This window comes from Tamandua tetradactyla, chromosome 12, assembly GCF_023851605.1.
Source record: "Tamandua tetradactyla isolate mTamTet1 chromosome 12, mTamTet1.pri, whole genome shotgun sequence".
NCBI classification, from domain to species: Eukaryota; Metazoa; Chordata; class Mammalia; order Pilosa; family Myrmecophagidae; genus Tamandua; species Tamandua tetradactyla.
The window spans coordinates 74986144-75012934 of record NC_135338.1 but is presented as its reverse complement, the minus strand read 5'-3'; the positions used below and the strand labels follow the sequence as shown (position 1 = coordinate 75012934).

The 26791-nt window shown below is 39.7% G+C and overlaps 1 protein-coding gene and 1 pseudogene across 1 annotated transcript in view; one reads left to right on the top strand and one right to left on the bottom strand.

Annotated features, from left to right (window-relative positions):
- OCA2 (OCA2 melanosomal transmembrane protein) overlaps positions 1 to 26791 on the bottom strand; it is a 366025-nt gene that overhangs the window by 266418 nt on the left and 72816 nt on the right. The gene's annotated exons all lie outside the window — the stretch shown is intronic.
- LOC143651600 (dihydrofolate reductase pseudogene) lies at positions 7282 to 7724 on the top strand (annotated as a pseudogene).

The following is a 26791-nucleotide window of genomic DNA, read 5'->3' as shown; positions in this document are numbered from 1 at the left end:
GAGGCCAGTTGGCCAGTAAGAGACACACTGGGCTAAGTTCAAAGTGCCAGCCAGACTGGTTCCTCCTGAAGGATCCTGGGGAAAATTCATCTCTTCTTCTTTCCCAGCATCCAGAAGCCACCTGCATTCCTCAGCTCATTGCCCCTTCTTCTAGCTTCAAAGCCAACAGTGGCAGGCTGACTCCATGCATCACATCTCTCTGACCCTTCATTGTCATCACATCTGGTCACAACCTGGAAAGGTTCTCAGCTTTTAAGCATCCACATGGTTCTATCAGGCCCACGTGGATGGTCCATGATAATCTCCCCATCCCAAGATCCATACCCTATTCATGCAAAGTCCCCTTTGCCATGTACAAGCACATGTTCACGGGTCTTGGGGGTGTGGACATCTTTTTCTGCCTGCTAGGCCATTTTAGTATAGATAATACAAGATATGCAAACACACAGTACATGGTAGGCACATAATAAATTTTCATTCCCATCATTTACATATCTTACATATGTCATTAATGTGCTTTATTGACACAGCTTCCTGCCTTGCCTTCAGACCTCTCACTGCTCCTGAGAAGCTGTGCTGCCTGGTGACAAGAAAGGGCCCCATGGGCAGGGCACTCAGAATCAAATCCTCACTCTGCCTTGGTCAGCTCTGTGGCTTTGGGTAGCCTAACTTATGTCTGTGCTTCAGGCTCCCCTTCTATGAAATTAGGTCATAATATGGCTTGCCTCTTAGGGCTGTGGTGGGAACCTAATTATATGCAAAGACTTCTCAGAATATGCCACTCAGTCATATCAACTCTTCTGTATGCCACATCACCGTCAAAGCCCTCAGAGTCTCCCAGTGGCCCTGCCATGTGCATTGGCTCCTTCTGCTCCTACTTTGCCTTGCCTTTTATTGATACAGTCCAGGGACAGTCACGACAGACCAAGGAAAGATCTTTCAAGGACTGCTGGCCCAAGAAAGGTTTCAATCCTTCGTGACCAGAGAGGGAGATAGATGATAGATGCCATTTTCCTAAGGAGTAGTGTGGCTGCCCACTTTGGGAATCCTGAAATACTAGAGTGTGAGCTTGCCAGAAGAAATTACAGCCAGCAGATGCAATGGGCAGGAGAAACTGTCCCACACCAACCCTGTCACCACCATGGCCTCTTACTGTCTTTGCCATCCAGTACTTTGTCTGCAGTCTTTGATATCAAAGAAGTAAAAAAGAAAGGGATCCTGAAACCAAGTCATGAAGTCTGGTAAAGAAAGTTTGCCTAGTGCTGTGGGAAATGGCATGCTATATTCTGTGCAACATAAAATTGACTTTGCAGCAATAAGATAAGGCTTGCAGACAAAAAGAAACAAATTAAGGGCAGAGCGGAGGTTTACATTTCAGCTTTGTAAAATATAAATATCAGAAAGGAAATTAGGAAAGCATTCTACCCAGCACTGTGGTATCTGCTTAGCATTCTGAAATAAAGAATCTTACCCTCTCAAAATCTGCTTCCTGCTTCTGTAAATTAAAGAGGAGGCCCTGCAAGATGAAGTATGGTCTCTATCCATCTCTCTTGAATTTAATTATACAGTTAATTTTTAAATCAAATGTTACATGAACTCCTAAATTAAATATGAAGGATCCAGGGCTATAAAACATTATCTCATACAAAGGTTGCATCTTTTTGCTTCAATTAGATAAAGTGTGTGAAAGGGAAATGAAGCTCATGCACTTCTAGGAGAAAGGTCCTGTGGTGGAAATCCTTCTTAAAACCTAATCCCAGTGGTCTGATGAAGGGTATGTGGAAAAAGTATTATTTCTTCCTTTATGGTTTCATTAACGTTGTGTCAGAACTATTTTACAGGATAAGGGCATAAAAGCCTTAGCTGTGATCATCAAATTTTTATAATGCTGCATTAGGAAATCTCATGAAGGTATATTTCACACACAAAGTTAAAGAATTGGGCAATTGGCCTTATTTCTCTGGGGCTTCTGACAAGAAGCATTTTGCAAGGATGAGAAGCATGGTCCCAAATCTTCAGGTGAAAAAGTGCTCACTGGGATTCTCGGTGGGACCATGTGTTTAAATAACCCAGGAATTTCCTAGAGTGACTTCATCCCATCAAGCTACGAAAAGAGCTAAGGGAACTCAGGTTAATCATCCATTTCAGAGAGGCCCATAACTTCCAGAGAATGTCCATCCCTCCCAAGTCAGAGAGGCACAAAGTTAGTAGTGGACACTCTAAGGAGCCAGGTTAGACCAGACCCAGAATAAGCAACATGGTCCAAACCACAGTAGGACTTACACCTGTGTCAAATATTGAAGACACTCCAAAAACACTGATTTAATAAATACTTACTGAGCACTTATTATATACCAGGCCCTGGAAACAAAATAGATAACCCCAATTGTGCTAATTTGAAGCTGTTATGTGTCCCAGAAAAGGCCATATTCTTTTAATCCATTGTTGTGGGTGCAGATTTATTGTGGTGGAAGCTTTGGTTAGTTTATTTCAATTGAGATGTGACTCAGCTCACTCAAGGTGAGTCTTAATCCCTTACTGGAAACCTTTTTGAAAGGGTAAAAGACAGACAAAAGCCAAGAGAGCTTAGGGAGAGCTCAGAGAAAAATGCCCAGAGAAGTTTGGAGGAAGCAAAGAGAGAAAAGGTCACTGGAGGAGCTGAGAGATCCATTGAAACCAGAACCCAGGAGAGAAGGACCAGCAGACATCACCACATGCCTTCCTATGTGATAGAGGAACCCCAGATGTCAGCAGCCTCGCCTCAGAGAAGATAGTTTCCTCTTCATGCCTTAATGTGGACATTTCACGGCCTTAGAACTGTAAGTTTGTAAAACTGATAAATCTCCATTGCAAAAGCCAACCCATTTCTGGAATCTTGCATTCCTGCACCTTTAGCAAACTGAAACACTGACCTTCATAGGGCAAGTTCTCTGTGAGAGCAGATAATTTGCCTCATAAGTAAGTGACATCCAAGACCCATCAGAAGGAATTGAACGTGACTCGGAAAACAGCAGAGTAGGTGAAGGAGGCAGGGGTGCTCAGGGTTGGGGAATGTCTGGCATGTCTGGGAATAGCTGATCAGAGGCAGGGAGGCCCATGAGGTGAGGGGTCAGGTGGGCAGACTTGCAGGCTGTCCTCTGTGAGATATGGGGTGCAGAGAAAGCAGTCCTCCCCCAGAGACTTAGGACACTTCTGAAACCTTGACTTAGGCAATGCCAACCCTGCGAGTAGACTTGAAATCCTAGGAACACTGTAATGCTGCTTCCACTTCTGGAAAGCCCAGAGGGCTCCCTTCTAACATGGGGCCCCCTGGTATGGACATCCCTTGGGAATCCTGGAATATAAAATTGATGGAGACACAAGATGGAAAATGCGATTCTCCTGACACCTTGATATCTTCCCCCATCCTCTACCTCAAGTTATAGACACAACCAAAGGGAATCTTGGGATTTCACAAATGGTCCCTTGGCCTAATTATATGAAATTTGAATTTTCTCACAGGGACAGAAAGTAGACTAGAAGTTATCAGGAGTTTCAGGGTTGGGTGAGAATGGGGAATTAATGCTTAAAGGGTACTGGCTTTCAGTTCAGGATCATGGAACAGGTTTGGTAATGGATGAGACTGATGTTAGCACAATATCGTAGAGGTAATTAATGCCACTGAGCTATGCACATGAAGGTGGGTAAAATGGGAAATTTTAAATTGTACATACGTTACTACAGTAAAAAGTTAACAAAAAGGAGAAGCAAGGACATAATTATAGGATGGAGTGGATTTGTTAAATTGTAAAGTCCTTAGCTACAGCCTTCTTTTCAGGCTTTGAATAGTAAGTGTATTTTTTTCATTGTCGCATAATAAAACAATTACATAATTAGTGTGAAAAATTCATATTTGCAAGTTACAGTAGTGTTACAAAAGAAAAAATACCAATACTTTAAGCTGCTCTAAATCTTTTGTGGGAAAATTTAGTCTGCAAATAATCAATATACAAATATAAACAGGTAACACTTGCTAAATTGACTATCCAACTTTGAAACATCACTTCCATAAAAAAGAGAAGATGACTCTCAGCTTTTCTAAGTCAGGGGCTCTCAGAGATGAAGAATTTTTCGTGATGGAAATAAACGCTCATCTTAGAGGAGACTTGCATCCGTGGCAGGGATTCTTCGGCAAGGAACCATCCCTGTGATTGAATACCTTTCTACCCTCCTGCTTTGAGGGTGTTGTCCACTGGGCTATGAGCATTCCTTTCTTCACTCTAAACCCCCAAGTCTCAAAGTACCAGCATCTTCCTATAGCAAACATACTTGGACTTTGGCTGGGAAACAATAAAACAAATGGATTCTGCTCTTGGTCATTGACTCCTCATCAAACATCCACAGGTACCCTCAGTTGGAAATATGGGAATTAAGGGAAAATCTACCACTTGGCTCCAAGAATATCAACACCCAGGCCAATATCTCTTAGGTGAAATATTACAGAATATTACCGCTGTGTTGTCCAATATGGTAGCCAGTGACCACAGATAGCTACTTAAATCAAAATTAAACATAGAAATTTAGTTCTTCAATCACATTAGTCATAATTCAAGTGCTCGGTAGCCATAGGTCACTACTGGCTACTATATTGGATAGTGCAGATACTGAGCATTTCCATCATCATGGAATCCTTCATTGGACGATGCTGCTTTAGAGAATTCTCCTCTGGGGAGACTGATGTGGCTGTTTAACCAAATGTCTCATGTTTTCTCCTGATGTTTGGTAAACCCAGGATACTGGGTACTAGTTAAAATTAACAGTATTAAAATTATGCTTAAACAGTATTCAAATCATTAATAGTAGGGCAGTGCAATAGTAGCTCAGTGGCAGAATTCTCACCTGCCATGCCAGAGCCAGGTTCGATTCCTGGAGCCTGCCCATGCAAAGAAAAAAATCATTAACAGTATTGAAATCAAAGAATTGAAGCTAATTTCAGGATTTCAATATTGTTTTGTTGAAGACCACTAGAAAAGATCAGAATTTCAAGGACTCAGAATCATTGAATAACAGTTCATATTTTTATCATCAGGGAATACTGGGAATTGAATGACATACCCCCAGAAAAAGACATGCTCTTGATCTTAATCCACATTTCTGTGGGTGTGATCCCATTTGCAAATAAGACCTTTTAAAGATATTTTAAAGGTATTATTATTAATTAAGCTAAGGCCAAATTAAATCACGGTGAGGCTTAATCTGTATTGCAGGAAGCCTTATACAAAGAAGAAATTTGGTTGCAGTCAGTCAGTAGAAATCAGAAACTAGAAGGAGTCAGGAGGTAGAGAAGCCAGAAGACAGAGAAACCCACAAGAGGAGACCAAGGACATCTCTATGTAATGGAGCACAGCCGTCGCCAGAGCACTACCAACTCTAGCAGCAGGTATGGCCTCACCAACAACTTGATTTTGGACTTCTAGGTCCCAATCTGTGAGCCAATAAATTCTTGTTGAAGCCAACCCACTGTGTGGTATTTGTCATAGCAGATCTGGCAAACAAAGACAGGGAGCCAGAGAGTTAGCATGTGTGCTGGTTTGAAAGGAAGTATGCCCCCTAAGAAAAGCCATGTTTTAATATAAACCCCATTTCATAAAGGTAGAATAATCTCTATTCAATACTGTATGTTTGAAACTGTAATGAGATCATCTCCCTGGTTGATGCAATTTAGTTAAGAATAGTTGTTAAACTGGATTAGGGGATGACATGTCTCCACCCATTTGAGTGGGTTTTGATTAGTTTCTGAAGTCCTATAAAAGAGGAAACATTTTGGAGAGAGAGATTCAGAGAGAGCAGAGAATGCTGCAGCACCACGAAACAGAGAGTCCACCAACCAGTGACCGTTGGAGATGAAGAAGGAAGACGCCTCCCAGGGAGCTTCATGAAATAGGAAGCCAGGAGAGAAAGCTAGCAGATGATGCCGTGTTCACCATGTGCCCTTCCAGTTGAGAGAGAAGCCCTGACTGTGTTCGCCATGTGCCATCTCACTTGAGAGTGAAACCCTGAACTTCATCGGCCTTCTTGAACCAAGGTACCTGTCCCTGAATGCCTTTGATTGGACATTTCTATAGACTTGTTGTAATTGGGACATTTTCTCTGCCTTAGAACTGTAAACTAGCAACTCATTAAATTCCCCTTTTTAAAAGCCATTCCGTTTCTGGTATATTGCATTCCAGCAGCTAGCAAACTAGAACAGCATGGGACTATGATGGAGCCCACTGGTAGAGAAGACTAGAGAAAGTGCCGCTGACAGCAAAATGGCTCAGAGAACAACCAGAGCAAGCATGACTTTTTAGAAGTCTGGTTCATTTAGGTATACTTTACATGCAGTAAATTTAGGTGTTCAGATCTATTGATTTTGACACACATTTTTTGGGGGGGGGGGAGGATACACTGAGTTTGAGCCCTAAAAGAAAAAAAATTGATAAGCTGGACTTCATAAAAATTATAAACTCTTTAAAATTATACAGTTGTAAAATCACCCCCACACTTAGATAGCAAATGTTTCCATCAACCAAAAAGTTCCTTCATGCCCCTTTGCAGACAATCTTCTTCTAAACCCCATATCCCCTTGTGTTAGTTAGATTCAGTTGTCAACTTGGCCAGGTGAGCATACCTAGTCTTGTTGCTGCGGACATAAGCCAACGGTATGTGAACCTCATCTGTTGCCAATTACATCTGCAGTCAGCTAGGAGGCATGTCTGCTGCAATGAGTGACATTTGACTTAATTGGCTGGTGCTTAAATGAGAGATTGCAACGTAGCACAGCCTAGCAGCTCAGCATTCCTCATCTCAGCACTAGCAGCTCAGCCCAGGCCTTTGGAGATGCAGAAAGAAGTCACCCCAGGGAAAGTTGTTGGAACCCAGGGGCCTGGAGAGAAGACCAGCAGAGACCATCTTGTGCCTTCCACGTAAGAAAGAACCTCAGTGGAAAGTTAGCTGCCTTTCCTCTGAAGAACCAACAAAATAAATCCCCTTTTATTAAAAGCCAATCCAGGAACTGCATCGTCGCTGTGTCCCAGAACATGGGCATCGGCAAGAACGGAGACCTGCCCTGGCCTCCACTCAGGAATGAGTTCAAGTATTTCCAGAGAATGACCACAACTTCCTCAGTAGAAGCTTTCCTTGGGCTCCAGAGTCAGCGTCCTTGAGAGCAGAGTGAGCATTGACTAACCTGCCTGAAACTGCAGAGGGAAAACTTTCTCACAGTAAGGCCGGATTAGATAAGGTAAACAGAATTTGGTGATTATGAGTAGAAAGACCTGGTTCTCCATCCCTGAGAAGAATCAGCCTTTAAAGGACAGAATTAACTTAGTTCTCAGTAGAGAACTCAAGGAACCCCCTCAAGGAGCACATTTTCTTGCCAAAAGTTTGGATGATGCCTTAAAACTTATTGAGCAACCAGAATTAGCAAATAAAGTAGACATGGTTTGGATAGTGGGAGGCAGTTCTGTTTATCAGGAAGCCATGAATCAGCCAGGCCATCTTAGACTGTTTGTGACAAGGATCATGCAGGAATTTGAAAGTGACACATTTTTTCCAGAAATTGATGTAGAGAAATATAAACTTCTCCCAGAATACCCAGGTATTCTTTCTGATGTCCAGGAGGAAAAAGGCATTAAGTACAAATTTGAAGTTTATGAAAAGAATGATTAATGTGAAGATGTTTCCTGGGTTAATTCAATTTGTTTCCTTCCCCCCCCCAAAAAAAATCAGGTATTTTTACATTAGAAAAAAAGATTTTTGTTAACTTTAAATCTATAGATGATTGTTTCTAAGCATGGTGATTTTAGCATTTGTGAAATAGTTCTTGCTACAGCTGTTTTAATGCCCATCCCTCCAGGGTCAGGGTTAGGTCCCCAGCCCCTTCTTGGGTAGCATATCTGTGAAGACAGCCCAAAGCTGGAGAGTCCCTGGTACCATGAGTGGAAACCAGGACCCAAAGAGATAGGAGCTAGCCAGATTAGTCTAAAGGGCAGGAAGGGGTTATAAACAGAAGAACTACAACTCGTATTTTAAAACAAAATTGAATCAAAATAGCAACTGTAAATTGTTCTGGTTCTATCATTCTTCTGTAAAAAAAAATTATGTCCACCCAAATAGGAAATTAGTGAATTGAGAGCTCCACTATATTCAGTAGGGAAGGTAGAGATAAGTAGGAGACTAATTTTTTAAGGGTTAAAAGAGGAGAAAAGAGAGGCTACTAGGGTAGTTCAGTGGTATAATTCTTGCCTGCCATGCAGGAAACCTGTGCTCAATTCTCAGCCCATGCCCTTTCCCCCCGCAAAATTCAACAGATGGTGCTGCAATAACAGGATAGTCACATGGAAAAAGAATGAATGTGACCCCCACCATACATCATACAAAAAAAAAAGAAATACTTTGAGACCTTTAAAAATTCTGTCTCATCATGAGTGAGGTTAAAAGAGTTGTTACATGATAGAAATGAATAGGCTGTTCTTTACAGAAAGCTCAATCAAATAATCAGCATAACAGGTAAAACTAAACTCAAAGATGTAGTAAATGGAGAATGGCTATTGCTAGAAACCAAAGTTAATTAGAATACAAGCTTCAAAACATTAAAAAATGAAACATAATATTTTTTACACATCATGTTAGCAAAGGTTTAGAATATTATGATATCCAAGGAAATAACATTTTCAGCATTATAAATTGGCACAGCCATTTTAGGAGTGTATATTAGCAATATTGATTACAATTCCAAAATGTTCATATCCTTGGAACTCAGAGCTTACATTTCTATAAATTAATCCTGAACCAAAAAAAAGGACCAAGAGTATTTGTTAAAGACTTCTTTTTTTAAATAACAGTTTGGAAACAGTCAAATGTTGATCAGTAAAGAAATATCTAACCAGTATATCTGTAGAATATAATATTCTACAGGATTTTAAAGGATTGAGGTACTAAAATGGCAGAATGTCAAGGATTGCTAAGTGAAAGAAGCAAATTATATATAATAGCCAAAATTTTTAATAAATATTAATATGTATATGAGAAGTGTGACACACTATTGACAATATCAGAAATAGGAGTATTATTTTTCTCATCAGGTATTTCTACCCTGATTAGATTTTGTAAAACTTTATGATTTTTATTTTCATGAAAAAACTGTTGAAGAAAGAAATTGAGCCCCTTCTCTTCAGCAGTAAAATTAGGATACGTAACATCCAGAGTATAAATGAAATTCCTTAAATCTTACAAAAAAGGTAATAAAATAAAAAAAGGTCAGGCAAAGAAATCAACCCTATATATTATTTATGAAAACATGGCTGTAGTAAAAAGTATAAAGCCACACATGGTTTGTTTGAGAACTTTTATTTAAAAAAATAAAAAGCAGGAGGACCAATTAGAAGTTCAGGTGAAGGATGATGGTAACTTGGACCAAAGGGAGGGATTGGATTAGTATGGAATTTTATGAGTCAAGATATGTTTTTAAAGTGGGGGTAGCAGGATTTTCTGGTGCAGTTTGATTTTGGTTTTGAGCTACCCTTAAGGCAAGAAAGAAAAAGAGAAGGAATAAAAGTAAAAGAAACTGAAAACAGTAGAACCATGCCTTCAAAATTATAAGAAGAAAAATTTTTCAGCTAAGAAATCTATAATCAGCCAGATGTGATAATCAAGGGCAAGGGTAAAATACAGACATTTTTAACCAAGCAAAGATATTTCCTTCATGCACCCTTTCTTGGAAAGCACTAAAGGAAATACTCCAACAAAATGCAAGAGTAAAGTAAAACAAGAAACTGTGTGACATGGGATCCAGGAAATGGGAGAAACAAATAGTATTCCAGTTGGCTCAGAAAACAAAATATAAAAATGAAACAATGGAACTGACATTCAAGAATAAACTTGGAATATGTCATTGGTAACAGAGACCAGCAGGAATTAGAAATAGGGTAAGATAATGGGTAATTGGAGCTGAAGGGATACAGACTGTGCAACAGGACTAGATACAAAAACTCAAAAATGGACAGCACAACAATACCTAATTGTAAAGTAATCATGTTAAAACACTGAATGAAGCTGCATCTGAGCTATAGGTTTTTTTTTGTTGTTTGTCTGTTTGTTTGTTTGTGTCTTTTTTTTTTTACTATTACTATTATTTTTATTTTTTCTCTATATTAACATTCTATATCTTTTTCTGTTGTTTTGCTAGTTCTTTTCCTAAATCGATGCAAATGTACTAAGAAATGATGATCATGCATCTATGTGATGATGTTAAGAATTACTGATTGCATATGTAGAATGGAATGATTTCTAAATGTTGTGTTAATTTCTTTTTTTTCTTTAATTAATAAAAAAAAAAGAAAAAAAAAAGCCAATCCATCTCTGGTGTGTTGCATTCTGGCAGCTAGCAAACTAGAATACCCCTGGAAATCACTAATCGTATTTCTGTACCTATAATGTTGCCTTTTCAGGAATGTCTTATAAACGGAATCATACAGTATGAAACCTCTTCAGACTGATCTTTTTCTTTTACTTGGACTAATGTTTTTGAGATTCATTCATGTTGTTGCATCATCAGTAGTTCATTTCTTTTCACTGCTGAGTAGTATTCAATTGTACAGATGTTTATCAAGTCACCAGTTGGTGGATACTTGGGTAGTTTAGGCTTTTTAGTACATACTCATGGGTAAGAGTGCTGCATCATATCATAGGTATATGTTCAATTTTAGAAAGAAACTGCCAAATTAACTATATATTTTGCATTCCTACCAGCAATGAATAAGAGTGCTGGTTGCTCTCAACCCTCACTAACACTCGGCATTTCCATTTTTATGGTTGTTTTTAGCCATTCTAAAAATGTAGATAGTGGCTGGTGAGATGGTGGCTCAGTGGCAGAATTCTCACCTACCATGCCAGAGAATCCCAGGTTCAATTCCCGGTGCCTGCCCATGGGGAAAAAAAATGTAGCTCATGCTGATGGTATGCTTCTTTACATGTGCTTATTTTTATTTGCCTTCCATATCTCTTTTTTGGTGAAGTGTCTGTTCCAACCTTTTGCCCATTTTTAATCAGGTTTTTGCTTTCTTATTATGGAGTTGTTAGATTCCTTCATGCATTCTGGATATGTCTTTACCAGATATGTATTTTGCACATGTTTTCCCAGACTCTGGCTTATTTTTCATTCTGTTAATATTATGTTTAGAAAAGCACAAGTTTATAATTTTTATGAAGTCCAGCTCATCAATTTTTTTTTTCTTTTAGGGCTCAATCTCATTCTATCCTAACTTAAAAAACCCTTGCCTTATCTATGGTCACTAAGATTTTATCTTTCATCTTTTCTCCTGGAAGTTTTCTACTTTTAAATTTGACATTCTCGAGTTAAATTTTATGAGTTCTCAGGGTATATCATTGGATATTGATATTAAATTATTTTCTTCCAGTATCACTTATTGAACGTGCATTATATTTTTATCATGTCCACAGGGAACTCAATACACATAAAGATCACAGTTTCTGTCAAAACACTTTGTCCAGGAAAGGCTTAATTATATAATAATAAAAGGTCTTACTGGAAAATATGGCAGTAAAAAAGATATTGCTTTTTTTAAAAAGGGGAGGAGGATCTTTTAATTCTATCTAATTAGGGATTTAGAGTACCCATTAAACCTTCAAATTCTGGCTAAATATGGCAGTTGAACACACATTTACTTTCCTCCTTCTTAATCCTACACACACACACACACACACACACAAAATAACACGGTAAAGGGATTTTAAAGGAGGTGATAGTAATCCCACAAGAGCAAAGCCAATTGGGAAAAAGGTAACAACAACAAATTTTTGAAGCTGGAAAGCAGATGGGCAAATGGCACAGACTAAACAAACCAAGAAGTGGCCCCATCCCTGAAAGTGGTGAAGCCTAGTTGCAGATTGATCTATACCACAGCAGCCCAGAGGGTCTCTGAGACCACAGTACCCTTTGAGAGAAGGGGAAATAAGCATGGAAAACAAGAGACTTAATGAAAGTCTGCAGAAGAAGTACTTGGAAGACTTAAAGCTTCTCTGGGAATTGATTTTAAAAGAGAGTATCTGGAATCCAGGATACCAGGAGCATCTGTGGCCTAGGACCCAATATTAAAAATATCAAAAATGAGAGAATTAGGTTTAAATCTAACCATCCTGAAAAAATAAATACTCACAGAAAACAGAGCTCTTAGAAATTAAATTATGAATGAGAAATTCCAAAAAATCATTAGAAACATTAGAAAACAAAATTGCGAAAATATCACATGGATAAAAAAAAAGAATATTTGGGGCGGGCCAAGATGGCGGCTTAGCAATGTACACATTTTAGTTCGTCCTCCAGAACAACTACTAAATAACCAGAAACAGTACAGAACAGCTCCCGGAGCAAGATAGTGACCGGACACACAGCGTACCCCAGTCTGGAGCAGCTGGACCGGCTGCAAGTATCCAGAACAGTGAGTTCCCCAAGCTGCGGTGGACGGTGCCCGGTGCCCCTCCCCCACCGGTGGCTTCCCAGAGGGAAAGGAAAGAGACTCTAACAGTAGCAGGGACTGAGTCCAACCAAACACCAATTGTGGCATTAATAAACAAATTCTGACTGCTAAAAATAGGCCCCCAGCTCAGGCGAAACTGGTCAAGGCAGAGGGCACCTATTGGGCTAACCAAAAAAGAGGAAAGGGGATGAAACAGGTTTTTGTGGCTGTTTCTACAGAGGCTTGGCTGCCTCTGGATTCAGCAATGAGACTACTAGGGCTGCAACTGCCCCAGGAATAGGCAGAAACAGACCGCTTTCAGGGCTATCTCCCACATTGCCTTCCCCAGGGGAGGGGTGAAACACAACTTAGGTGGAATCCCTCTCTCAAGGAATTCAGACCACAGGGCTTCGCAATTTGAAGCCATTAAAACCAGCCTACAACCTCTCCTCTGTCTCCACCACACCCCCAGCAGGGAGAGCCTTCCAAAGTTAAAGGAGCCACAACATCTTTTGCTGGGGGGGCCCGCAGAGAGACAAGCACCACATACTGGGCAGGATAAGAAAAACAGAGCCCAGAGACTTCACAGGAAAGTCTTTTAACCTTCTGGGTCTCAACCTCAGGGAAAACTGATGCAGGTGACTCCTTCCGTCTGATAGGAGGCCAGTTTAGTCCGGGAAAACCAGGCTGGAGTCTGTAATACCTATGTAGACCCTCCTAAGGGTGGGGAGGGAAAAGGTAACTTAAAAGCAGGACAAGAAACAAGAAAACAAGAACTGAAAAATTACCCTCTTAAACAAAACTTAAGCTAGAGGCCCAGAAAAAGCTGAACTGAAGGTCAAAGAACAGATAGACAACAAACTCATCTAGCAAGAAAACCCTAGGTAAGATAAGCGAAAGTATCCTCCAGAATAAACTAATTAAGGTAATTAAATGTCCGGAACCAGCAAAAAAAACACATCACACCAGGAAAATTGAAGATATGGCCCAGTCAAAGGAACAAACCAATAGTTCAAATGAGATACAGGAGCTGAAACAACTAATTCAGAATATATGAACAGAGATGGAAAACCTCATCAAAAACCAAATCAATGAATTGAGGGAGGACATGAAGAAGGCAAGGAATGAACAAAAAGAAGAAATGGAAAGTCTGAAAAAACAAATCATGGAACTTACGGGAGTGAAAGATACAGTAGAAGAGATGAAAAAAACAATGGAAACCTACAATGGTAGATTTCAAGAGACAGAGGTTAGGATTAGTGAACTGGAGGATGGAACATCTGAAATCCAAAAAGAAACAGAAACTATAGGGAAAAGAATGGAAAATTTTGAGCAGGGACTCAAGGAATTGAATGATAATATGAAGCGCACAAATATATGTGTTGTGCGCATCCCAGAAGGAGAATAGAGGGGAAAAGGAAGAGAAAAACTAATGGAAGAAATTATCACTGAAAATTTCCCAACTCATATGAAAGACCTAAAATTACAGATCCAAGAAGTGCAGCGCACCCCAAAGAGATTAGACCCAAATAGGCGTTCTCCAAGACACTTACTAGTTAGAATGTCAGAGGTCAAAGAGAAAGAGAGGATCTTGAAAGCAGCAAGAGAAAAGCAATCCATCACATACAAGGGAAACCCAATAAGACTATGTGTAGATTTCTCAGCAGAAACCATGGAGGCAAGAAGACAGTGGGATGATATATTTAAATTACTAAAAGAGAAAAACTGCCAACCAAGAATTCTATACCCAGCAAAATTGTCCTTCAAAAATGAGGGAGAATTTGGAAATGATATATCAGATAAAGGTCTAGTATCCAGAATTTATAAAGAGATTGTTCATCTCAACAACAAAAAGACAGCCAACCCAATTACAAAATGGGAAAAAGACTTGAACAGACACCTCTCAGAAGAGGAAATACGGATGGCCAAGAGGCACATGAAGAGATGCTCAATGTCCCTGGCCATTAGAGAAATGCAAATCAAAACCACAATGAGATATCATCTCACACCCACCAGAATGGCCATTATCAACAAAACAGAAAATGACAAGTGCTGGAGAGGATGCGGAGAAAGAGGCACACTTATCCACTGTTGGTGGGAATGTCAAAGGGTGCAACCACTGTGGAAGGCAGTTTGGCGGTTCCTCAGAAAGCTGAATATAGAATTGCCATACGACCCAGCAATACCATTGCTAGGTATCTACTCAAAGGACTTAAGGGCAAAGACACAAACGGACATTTGCACACCAATGTTTATAGCAGCATTATTTACAATTGCAAAGAGATGGAAACAGCCAAAATCTCCATCAACAGAAGAGTGGCTAAACAAACTGTGGTATATACATATGATGGAATATTATGCAGCTTTAAGACAAGATAAACTTATGAACCATGTAATAACATGGATGGACCTAGAGAATATTATGCTGAGTGAATCCAGCCAAAAACTAAAGGACAAATACTGTATGGTCCCACTGATGTGAACGGACATTCGAGAATAAACTTGAAATATGTCATTGGTAACAGAGTTCAGCAGGAGTTAGAAACAGGGTAAGACAATGGGTAATTGAAGCTGAAGGGATACAGACTGTGCAACAGGACTAGATACAAAAACTCAAAAATGGACAGCACAATAATACCTAATTGTAAAGTAATCATGTTAAAACACTGAATGAAGCTGCATCTGAGCTATAGGTTTTTGTTTTGTTTTGTTTTGTTTTGATTTTACTATTATTACTTTTATTTTTTTCTCTATATTAACATTCTATATCTTTTTCGGTTATGTTGCTAGTTCTTCTAAACCAATGCAAATGTACTAAGAAATGATGATCATGCATCTATGTGATGATGTTAAGAATTAATGATTGCATGTGTAGAATGGTATGATCTGTAAATGTTGGGTTAATTTCTTTTTTTCCGTTAATTAAAAAAAAAAAAAAAAGAGAAGGGATAATTGGAGATGAAGGGATACAGACTGTACAATGGGACTGGATATAAAAACTCAGAAATGGACAGCACAATACTACCCAATTGTAATGCAATTATGTTAAAACACTGAATGAAGCTGCATGTGAGGTATAGGTTTTTTGTTTTTGTTTTTTTTTTCTTTCTATTATTGTTTTAATTCTTATTCTGTTGTCTTTTTATTTCTTTTTCTAAATCGATGCAAATGTACTAAGAAATGATGAATATGCAACTATGTGATGTTATTAAGAATTACTGAGTGTACATGTAGATTGGAATGATTTCTAATTGTTTTGTTAATTCTTTTTTTAATTAATAAAAAAAATGAGGGAGAAATTAAAACATTTTCAGACAAAAAGTCACTGACAGAATTTGTGACCAAGAGACCAGCTCTGCAAGAAATACCAAAGGAAGCACTAGAGACAGATACAAAAAGACAGAAGAGAGAGGTGTGGAGAAGAGTGTAGAAAGAAGGAAAATAAGATATGTCATATAAAATACAAAGGGCAAAATGGTAGAGGAAAATATTATCCAAACAGTAATAACACTAAATGTTAATGGACTGAATTCCCCAATCAAAAGACATAGACTAGCAGAATGGATTAAAAAACAGGATCCTTCTATATGCTGTCTACAGGAAACACATCTTAGACCCAAAGATAAACATAGGTTGAAAGTGAAAGATTGGGAAAAGATATTTCATGCAAATAGCAACCAGAAAAGAGCAGGAGTAGCTATACTAATATCCAACAAATTAGACTTCAAATGTAAAGCAGTTAAAAGAGACAAAGAAGGATACTATCTTCTAATAAAAGGAACAATTCAACAAGAAGACATAACAATCATAAATATTTATGCACAGAACCAGAATGGCCCAAAATACATGAGGCAAACACTGCAAATACTGAAAAGGGAAATAGACACATCTACCATAATAGTTGGAGACTTCAATTCCCCACTCTCATCAATGGACAGAACATCTAGACAGAGGATCAATAAAGAAACAGAGAATTTGAATATTACAATAAATGAGCTAGGCTTAACAGACATTTATAGGACATTACACCCCACAACAGAAGGATACACCTTTTTCTCAAGTGCTCATGGATCATTCTCAAAGATAGACCATTTGCTGGGTCACAAAGCAAGTTTCAACAAATTTAAAAAGATTGAAATCATACACAACACTTTCTCAGATCATAAAGGAATGAAGTTGGAAATCAATAATAGGCAGAGTGCCAGAAAATTCACAAATATGTGGGGGCTCAACAACACACTCTTAAACAATGAGTGGGTCAAGGAAGAAATTACAAGAGAAATCAGTAAATATCTCGAGGCGAATGAAAATGAAAACACAACATATCAAAACTTATGGGATGCAGCAAAGGCAGTGCTAAGAAGGAAATTTATTGCCCTAAATGCCTATATTAAAAAATAAGAATGGGCAAAAATGCAGGAATTAACTGTCCACTTGGAAGAACTGGAGAAAGAACAGTAAACTAACCCCAAAGCAAGCAAAAGGAAAGAAATAACAAAGATTAGAGCAGAAATAAATGAAATTGAAAACATGAAAACAATAGAGAAAATCAATAAGACCAGAAGTTGGTTCTATGAGAAAATCAATAAGATTGATGGGCCCTTAGCAAGATTGACAAAAAGAAGAAGAGAGAGGACGCAAATACATAAGATCAGAAATAGAAGAGGAGACATAACCACTGACCCCACAGAAATAAAGGAGGTAATAACAGGATACTATGAACAACTTTATGCTAATAAATACAACAATGTAGATGAAATGGACAAGTTCTTAGAAAGGCATGAACAACCAACTTTGACTCAAGAAGAAATAGATGACCTCAACAAACCAATCACAAGTAAAGAAATTGAATCAGTCATTCAAAAGCTTACCAAAAAGAAAAGTCCAGGACCAGACGGCTTCACATGTGAATTCTACCAAACATTCCAGAAAGAATAAGTACCAACCATGCTCAAACTCTTCAAAAAAATTGAAGTGGAGGGAAAGCTACCTAATTCATTCTATGAAGCCAACATCACCCTCATACCAAAACCAGGCAAAGATATTACAAAAAAAGAAAACTACAGACCAGTCTCTCTAATGAATATAGATGCAAAAATCCTCAATAAAATTCTAGTAAATCGAATCCAGCAACACATTAAAAGAATTATACACCATGACCAAGTAGGATTCATCCCACGTATGCAAGGATGGTTCAACATAAGAAAATCAATTAATGTAATACACCATATCAACAAATCAAAGCAGAAAAATCACATGATCATCTCAATTGATGCAGAGAAGGCATTTGACAAGATTCAACATCTTTTCCTGCTGAAAACACTTCAAAGAATAGGAATACAAGGGAACTTCCTTAAAATGATAAAGGGAATATATGAAAAACCCACAGCTAATATCATCCTCAATGGGGAAAAATTGAAAACTTTCCCCCTAAGATCAGGAACAAGATAAGGATGTCCACTATCACCACTGTTATTCAACATTGTGTTGGAAGTTCTAGCCAGAGCAATTAGGCAAGAAAAAGAAATACAAGGCATCAAAATTGGAAAGGAAGAAGTAAAACTATCACTGTTTGCAGACGATATGATACTATACGTAGAAAACCCAGAAAAATCCACAGCAAAACTACTAGAGCTAATAAACGAGTACAGCCAAGTGGCAGGTTACAAGATCAACATTCAAAAAGCTGTAGTGTTTCTATACACTAGTAATGAACAAGCTATGGGGGAAATCAAGAAACGAGTTCCATTTACAATTGCAACTTAAAGAATAAAATACCTAAGAATAAATTTAACTAAAGAGACAAAAGACTTATACAAAGAAAACTACAAGAAACTGTTAAAAGAAATCACAGAAGACCTAAATAGATGGAAGGGCATACCATGTTTATGGATTGGAAGACTAAATATAATTAAGACGTCAATTCTACCTAAATTGATTTACAGATTCAAGGCAATACCAATCAAAATCCCAACAACTTACTTTTCAGAAATAGAAAAACCAATAAGCAAATTTATCTGGAAGGGCAGGGTGCCCCAAATTGCTAAAAGTATCTTGAGGAAAAAAAACGAAGCTGGAGGTCTCATGCTGCCTGACTTTAAGGCATATTATGAAGCCAAAGTGGTCAAAACAGCATGGTACTGGCATAAAGATAGATATATTGACCAATGGAATCGAATAGAGTGCTCATATATAGACCCTCTCATCTATGGACATTTGATCTTTGATAAGGCAGTCAAGCCAATTCACCTGGAACAGAACAGTCTCTTCAATAAATGGTGCCTAGAGAACTGGATATCCATATGCAAAAGAATGAAAGAGGACCTGTATCTCACACCCTATACAAAAGTTAACTCAAAATGGATCAAAGATCTAAACATTAGGTCTAAGACCATAAAACAGTTAGAGGAAAATGTAGGGAGATATCTTATGAATCTAATAATTGGAGGCAGTTTTATGGACCTTACACCTAAAGCAAGAGCACTGAAGAAAGAAATAAATAAATGGGAGCTCCTCAAAATTAAACACCTTTGTGCATCAAAGAACTTCATCAAGAAAGTAGAAAGGCAGCCTACACAATGGGAGACAATATTTGGAAACGACATATCAGATAAAGGTCTAGTATCCAGAATCTATAAAGAGATTGTTCAACTCAACAACAAACAGACAGCCAACCCAATTACAAAATGGGAAAAAGACTTGAACAGACACCTCTCAGAAGAGGAAATACAAATGGACAAAAGGCACATGAAGAGATGCTCAATGTCCCTGGCCATTAGAGAAATGCAAATCAAAACCACAATGAGATATCATCTCACACCCACCAGAATGGCCATTATCAACAAAACAGAAAATGACAGGTGCTGGAGAGGATGTGGAGAAAGAGGCACACTTATTCACTGTTGGTGGGAATGTCAAATGGTGCAACCTCTGTGGAAGGCAATTTGGCGGTTTCTCAAAAAGACGAATATAGAATTGCCGTATGACCCAGCAATACTGTTGCTAGGTATCTACTCAGAGGACTTAAGGGCAAAGACACAAATGGACATTTGCACACCAATTTTTATAGCAGCATTATTTACAATTGCAAGGAGATGGAAACAGCCAAAATGTCCGTCAGCAGATGAGTAGCTAAACAAACTGTGGTATATACATACGATGGAATATTATGCAGCTCTAAGACAGAATAAACTTATGAAGTATGTAACAACATGGATGGACCTTGAGAACATTATGCTGAGTGAGACTAGCCAAAAACTAAAGGACAAATACTGTATGGTCTCACTGATATGAACTGACATTAGTGAATAAATTTGGAATATTTCGTTGGTAACAGAGACCATCAGGGGATAGAAATAGGGTAAGATAGTAGGTAATTGGAGCTGAAGGGATACAGACTGTGCAACAGGACTGGATACAAAAACTCAGAAATGGACAGCACAATACTACGTAACTGTAATGTAATTATGTTAAAACACTGAATAAAGCTGCATGTGAGAATGATAGAGGGAGGAGGGTTGGGGACATAAATGAAATCAGAAAGAAAGATAGATGTTAAAGATCGAGGTGGTATAATCTAGGAATGCCTAGAGTGTATAATAATAGTGAAATGTACAATGTACAAATTTTAAAAATGTTTTGGCATGAGGAAGAACAAAGGAATGTCATTAATGCAGGGTGCTGAAAATAGATGATAATTAATACTTTAAAATGTCACCTTATGTGTGAGACTAAAGCAAAAAATGTTTGTTACAAAATTTAGATTTTGACTAGAGCATTTCCTAATATAACTCATGTAGATAGTTTGATTGAATGTCATAAGTACTTGGAATCTCAGGTAGCACATGAGATTTTGTTGGTTTGTCCAGAGTGATCCCCTGATGAATCCTAGAATGATTTGATCAGTGGCTGGAAAAGTATTTGCAAGCCCCCTTCAGGGAATGGTGATAGTGGGGAGAAATTCAACTTCCCGAAGTTTAATTCTTTATATTCTCACAAGCAGTGTGGACAACCAAAGCTGTAGGCTGAGCCCCCAGTCTTGGGGTTTGTTCACATGAAACTTAACCCCACAAAGGATAGGTCAAGTCTATTTAAAATTTAGGCCTAAGAGTCACCCCCAAGAGAGCCTCTTTTGTTGCTCAGATATGGCCCCTCTCTCCAGCCAACATGACAAGCAGTCTCACCACCCTCCCCCTCCCTGCGTGGGACGTGACTCCCAGGGGTGAGGACCTTCCTGGCAATGTGGGACAGAGATCCTGGAATGAGCTGAGACTCAGCATCAAAGGACTGAGAAAAACCCTAGAATGAGCTGAGAATTATCATCAAGAGACTGAGAGAAACTTCTCGACCAAAAGGGGGAAGAGTAAAATGAGACAAAGCATCAATGGCTGAGAGATTCCAAACAGAGTCGAGAGGTTATCCTGGAGGTTATTCTTACACATTAAGTAGATATCACCTTGATGTTCAAGATGTAGTGGAGAGGCTGGAAGGAACTGCCTGAAAATGTAGTGCTGTGTTCCAGTAGCCATGTTTCTTGATGATGATTGAACAATGACATAGCTTTCACAATGAGACTCTGTGAATGTGAAAACCTTATGTCTGATGCTCCCTTTAGCTACTATATCAACAGAAGAGTAGAACATATGGAATAAAAATAAATAATAGGGGGAACAAATGTTAAAATAAATTCAGTTTGAAATAGTGGTAAATGAAAGTGAAGGGTAAGGGATATGGTATGTACAGTCTTTTTTTTTTCTCTATTATCATTTTATTTCTTTCTCTGTTGTCTTTTTATTTATTTTTCTAAATCGATGCAAATGAACTAAGAAATGATGAATATGCAACTATGTGATGATATAAAGAATTACTGATTGTATATGTAGAATGGAATGTTTTGCTTGTTAATTTTTTTTAATTAATAAAAAAAGTTAAAAAAAAAAAGAATACCATGACAACAACAACCAAAAAATTGATAAAAAATAAATACAAAATAGAGGAGAAAAGGCAACAAAATACAAAGAGCTAGCCAAGCAATCCAATATAGAAAGAATTGGAGCCTTACAAAAATAACAGAGATCAAAAGTAAAATAAATAAATAAACAAGGAAGGAAGGAAATTACTAAAGAAAAAATTAGAGAAATTTTTTCAGAACTAAAAGGATGTGTTTCCAGGTAGTGAGAGTTCACTGATATCCCCATCAAATAGATGAAAATGGACCCCATAAGGCCTGTTATTTGAAAAATTCAAAAACACTAAGAACAAAGAAATTATCTTGAAAGAAAATTGTAGAGGAAAATAAGGACATTTGTAATGTTACAAGAATTGGAGTGGCCTGAAACTTCTCAGTAGCAACACTGAGAGTTAAAAGGCAATGGGGCAAAGTGTTATAAAATCTGAAGGAAAATACTTTCTGAAATAGAATTTTACACCTCCAAAATTATCAAGCAGGCATGAGGAAAATAAAGATATTTCAAATACACAAGTCTCAAAAAGCAAAAAATTTCTTCCCATGTACCCTTTCTCTGAAAACTATTGGAATTTTTAATTGAGCAAAGAAGGAAATAAACCACATAGATCACATTAAAACTCACAGAAAATATTGAGAGACTCCTACTGTACTGGAGGATAGTATAAGTATGAATTGGTGATAGATATTTAGAAAACCAAGCATGTGTGCATGAAAGAGAAGGAAATGGAAGTTTAATTCTAGGAAAAAGGAAAGTGATATAAGAGAGAAAACATAATCCTAGTATACCACATTGCTTGGCTGTGAGTATTTGCATAGTTACAATCATGTAAGTATTAAGTATTATGTGAATGGTATCTTGACATCTAATCTAAGGGACCTTACAGTAGGCAGGTTGGACCTTCATATTACACCTCTATTACACTCTACTCCCAAGACTTAATTCCTACACATTGTCTTCTAACAAACAGATTCCTATAAAACTGGGACTGAGCACAGCAAATTCTTCCCAAGATACGTTACTCAAGTGTGTGAGATGCACTAAAAAGACAGATTTCTAGGTTTATGCTACAGGATAGTGGATACCTGGAGCACATTTCTGTCCTTTCAACCAGGACTCAGATACCACCCTAGGCTCCCTCCTCTCCCCACGCCTACATGGTTCAAAGTCTGGGGTTGCCAGTCCTATATCTGCCTCCTGTTGCCACAAGCCTGTTGATTCCCTTGATCACACGCGGTCTTCTGATTGGTCTGGAATGCCCTCACTCTGCTTAACAGAAAAGAAATTAAAAGCAAGTGATATGCAGTCATAAGAAAAGTTTGGCCCATATACATTAACGGAAAATCTTTTTTAAAGAGGAAAAAAAGCAATTCTATATTTTGCCATGCCCTGAGAACTATATTAAGGAACAACCTTGGTTTCTCCTCTAGCCATGGCAGACTTAACAGTATGTACCTAAAACTGCAGCATACCTACTGGCTCTCCACTCACCAGCTCTGAAAACCTGCATTAAAGGGTGCTTCTCAGGGACAAATAAGGGAAAGGACCCCAGGGAGGGGTTTCCCTCTGCTCTCTTGGGGTCTTGCTGGGATTAGCAGCACTGGGTTTCTGAGCCCAACATAGGTGACAACCACGGAGGTAGTGACAACGTGTCTGTGGTCTAGTTCTGGATGATGGGCCCACGTGTCCACAACAGCCCCTGTCTGAATGACAGGCTCATAAGTTCAAGGTGCTCAGCACCTCAGGCAAGTGTGTCCATTGTCCAGACTGAGACTAAAAAAAATAAAACAAAATGGAGTTACTATGGCTAAGAGAGTTTAAATGGAGTCGAGAGGTCATTCTGGAGTTTACTCCTATACAAATCAGCCAGATATCACAAACTGCCAAAGTATGCAAATCCTCAAGCAACATTCCTCAAAACTCTAAGGACATCCAGACACCAGTCACAAACCACAAGATAAGTAAACCATCTAACTTGAAGTAAAATTAGAGTATCCCGAACATCCACCAACCACAAATAGCTTATCTAATCATCATCTTTGTCTTTAAAAACTTGCCTGGAAGTGCCAAGAGGGTAAATGATTTGGGTGGCTACCTGCATCTGTGCTCTCCAATTGCAGTTAATGCATTTGTGACCTTACAGCTCAGATTACTTCTCAGTTGACAGGACCATAGTCCATCCCAGGTGCTGGTGCAGTCCGAGGAGGCTGGTTTTAGTGTAAGAATGCTGTCGACTCAGGACCGAGCCATTTCAGAGTCAGGGTCCATTGGGCATATTTGATTTGGGTTCATTGGTCCATCACCCACACAGCAGCATGTGGGGAGAATAGGATAGAGGCACTGGCTGGGACCTGACTGAGGAGTACAGACAGGACCAGCCTCCTACTTCCTCCCCAGGTTTCATGGGTCCTCTCCATTGGGTCAGACCCACAGCCATGCAGAAGGAGGGCAGAGAAGAAAGGACAGTGCATGGAGTGAGAGTGGAACATCTACCAAGCAGTGCCCTGCACCCACCCAAAAGAGGGACACACTGGTAGGCAGTGGGCTCTGAATCACAGACCCTACACGTGAGCCCCTAGGGGCTCCCAGAGGAAGTAAGGGGTGGTAGGAGGTGGGGAAGATCATCAGAAACCTCACCCCCCCCACCCCGGGAGTGCTATTGGGACTGAGGAGGTAGGACGCTGGGGAGGGGATGGAAGGAGGGCCACACCCCTGCCTTGCTAAGACTGAGGCAAGCGCTGAATTAGCCTCTACCAAGACAGCCTCCTTCGGCTCTGTGCCGTGAGAGACAGCCAAAGAGATGGGCCACCCAGGATGAGATGATGCATGGCAGGCCAGGGCCATGGTCATATGGCAAAGACCCCCTTCCCAGACACAGGTCGACACCCCTCCCACAGTATGTTCTGTCCCAAGCACTGTATGCATACAGGCAAGTGCCAAGGAAGTCTGCCAGTCCTGCTGCCAGCTGCCATGTGCTCCTGGGAAGGCTTCCAGCTCCCACTTCCACCTCTCAGACTTTGTCCCAGCCCTCAAGGCCATGACGGTCAAAAGTGGATCCCACAAGAAACCATCCCTGACCCAGTAAAAATCTAGCTCCTCCTACCACCATCTCCCAGCTATGCAAGTGTGCTACACCCCAAGATGTTCAAAATGACAAAAGCGGCATGATAGGGGCCAGAGGGAAAACAGAGAGGAAGTCAGAGGGGAAGACAGCAGCTTGAGAGGGAGAGGGTAGGAAGGGGGAGTTTCATTATATCTGTTTTTTTCCAGACTGCAAATCCACCTTGTCCTGTCTATGCAGTCATTTTTAATCACCCTCTCAATTTAATTGGACCTTTATTGAAAAATCACTAGGTGCCTGGAGCTGTTTCCAGCTCTCGGAAGGATGCAAATGCTATGACAAGCCCTGTCCTTGCAGAGTGCAAACAGGAGGCTGAGAGATGCCCTCTCCCACAGTGAGTCCTGCTTTTCCTCTGCTCCCTGCTGCTAACTGTTATAGCCGTTCCTTGTCCATGGAGGGTGCCTTTCCTCCCAGCAGCATCTCCTTTCCTCTCTGACAGCCCTCTCCAGCCACCCCACACCCAAGACGGCAGAAAGAAAGGCACCCTGTATTAACAGTGCTTGTGGACTCAGCTATCTTACCCGCCAGCCACAGACTCCTTAGTGCAGCAATCCTAGTTTTGTCACCTAGCACACAGGATGGTTCAATAATCTTTGCTGAATGAACCAATGAAGACTAAAACAACAAATTACTATAAAGTCAGATGGGCACACAGGGTCCCTGTGTTTGCCCAGGATGGCCCTGAGGAAACTGTGCCATCAGAGTCCCATCAGCACAGCCATCCCACAGAAATCGTGCTTCCTCCCCGCCCCAGGCACCTTGATATTAGCTGCTAATCCCAGCACAAGGGCCAAAATCGGCATTTAGGGGAGGGTGGGGAGTAGCTGCAGTGACAGCTTACATGACCCTGGACCAGAGCTATTGAGCTGGTCCCCTCCTGCCTTTTCTCAGACCTGATGATGTGAACAATAAGGAAATTCCACAGTTACCCAGGGAGCATGTTGTAAAATTCTATCATGAAGGCCCTTTTCCAGAAACACATGAGCATATGTAGCTAAATAAAGACATAAAAACACAAGTTCCTCTTCTCCACCTACACATCCTCCCCTGAACTTCAACTAACTCTCCCTCCAACTTCAGATGAAAAACAAAAATTTGGAACACATAGATTTTGTTTTGATGTAGGCTCACTAACCTAAAAAGGGAAAACGTCATAATGAAGGGAGCTGACCCACAGCACCAGTTCCTTCTGCCCGGTTGGACACCTCAGGCCCAGGCAGAGCTGTGGTTCTTGCCCAGGACTCTTTTCTCCAAATCCCTTCCCACAGAAGACCCCCACAGCAGGCCTGATGCGAGCCATGGGGCAAACCCACATTGACAGACAAATCTGCGATGACTTCAGATGATGCCATTTTGCCAAGATGTATCCATATCTATCCACAAAGCTATTAATGCTCAACTGAAACTGCTGCACTCTGCACCATGCAAATGAAACCATCATTCTCCATATGCCTGTGAACCAAGAAGATGTACCTGGGGGTGAACTGCTGGTCCTGACATTGAGCTATTATTACAGATTAAGTCATGTCCCCCCAAAACATGTTCTGTGGATGTGAACTCATATGTAAATAGAATATTTGATGATATCATCAGTTATGATGAGGCTTAGTTTACTGAATAGCTAACTGAATTGACCTCAATACAATATGACTGGAGTCCTTACAAGCAGGGTGTTGAGAATTGAATCATGTACCCCACATAAAGCATGCTCAAGTCTTACTCTGCACGCCTATGGGTATGTGTGTGAACCAAGCTGTAAATAGTACCTTTGAGTATGTCGAAGTGAGTCAGCATATGGACTCATTTGTAACTAAACTCTGTGAAGATCTTACTTAGGTGAGACCAAATTGAATCAGGGTGGGCCTGAATCCATATGACTGGAGTCCTTATAAGCAGAGGAAACTTGGGCATAGTAGGAGGAGACAGACAAGAAGAGAGATGGTCAAGTGATGAAGGCAGAAATGGAGATATGAATTGCCCCCAAGTGACCCCAGTGTGCTACAGACTTCAGAGGGAGCACGCCCAGGCCATCACCTTGATTTTGGACTTCTTACTTCCAGTATGTGGTATCTTTATAACAGTTCTAGTAAACTAAGGCAGGCATACTCATGGTTAGGCATAGGCCTGTACCCGGCACTTGCAGTACATTATCCAGTGACTCCCAGGCCATGTCCAGCTCACAGAGGAAGCCACTGAACATGCAGATG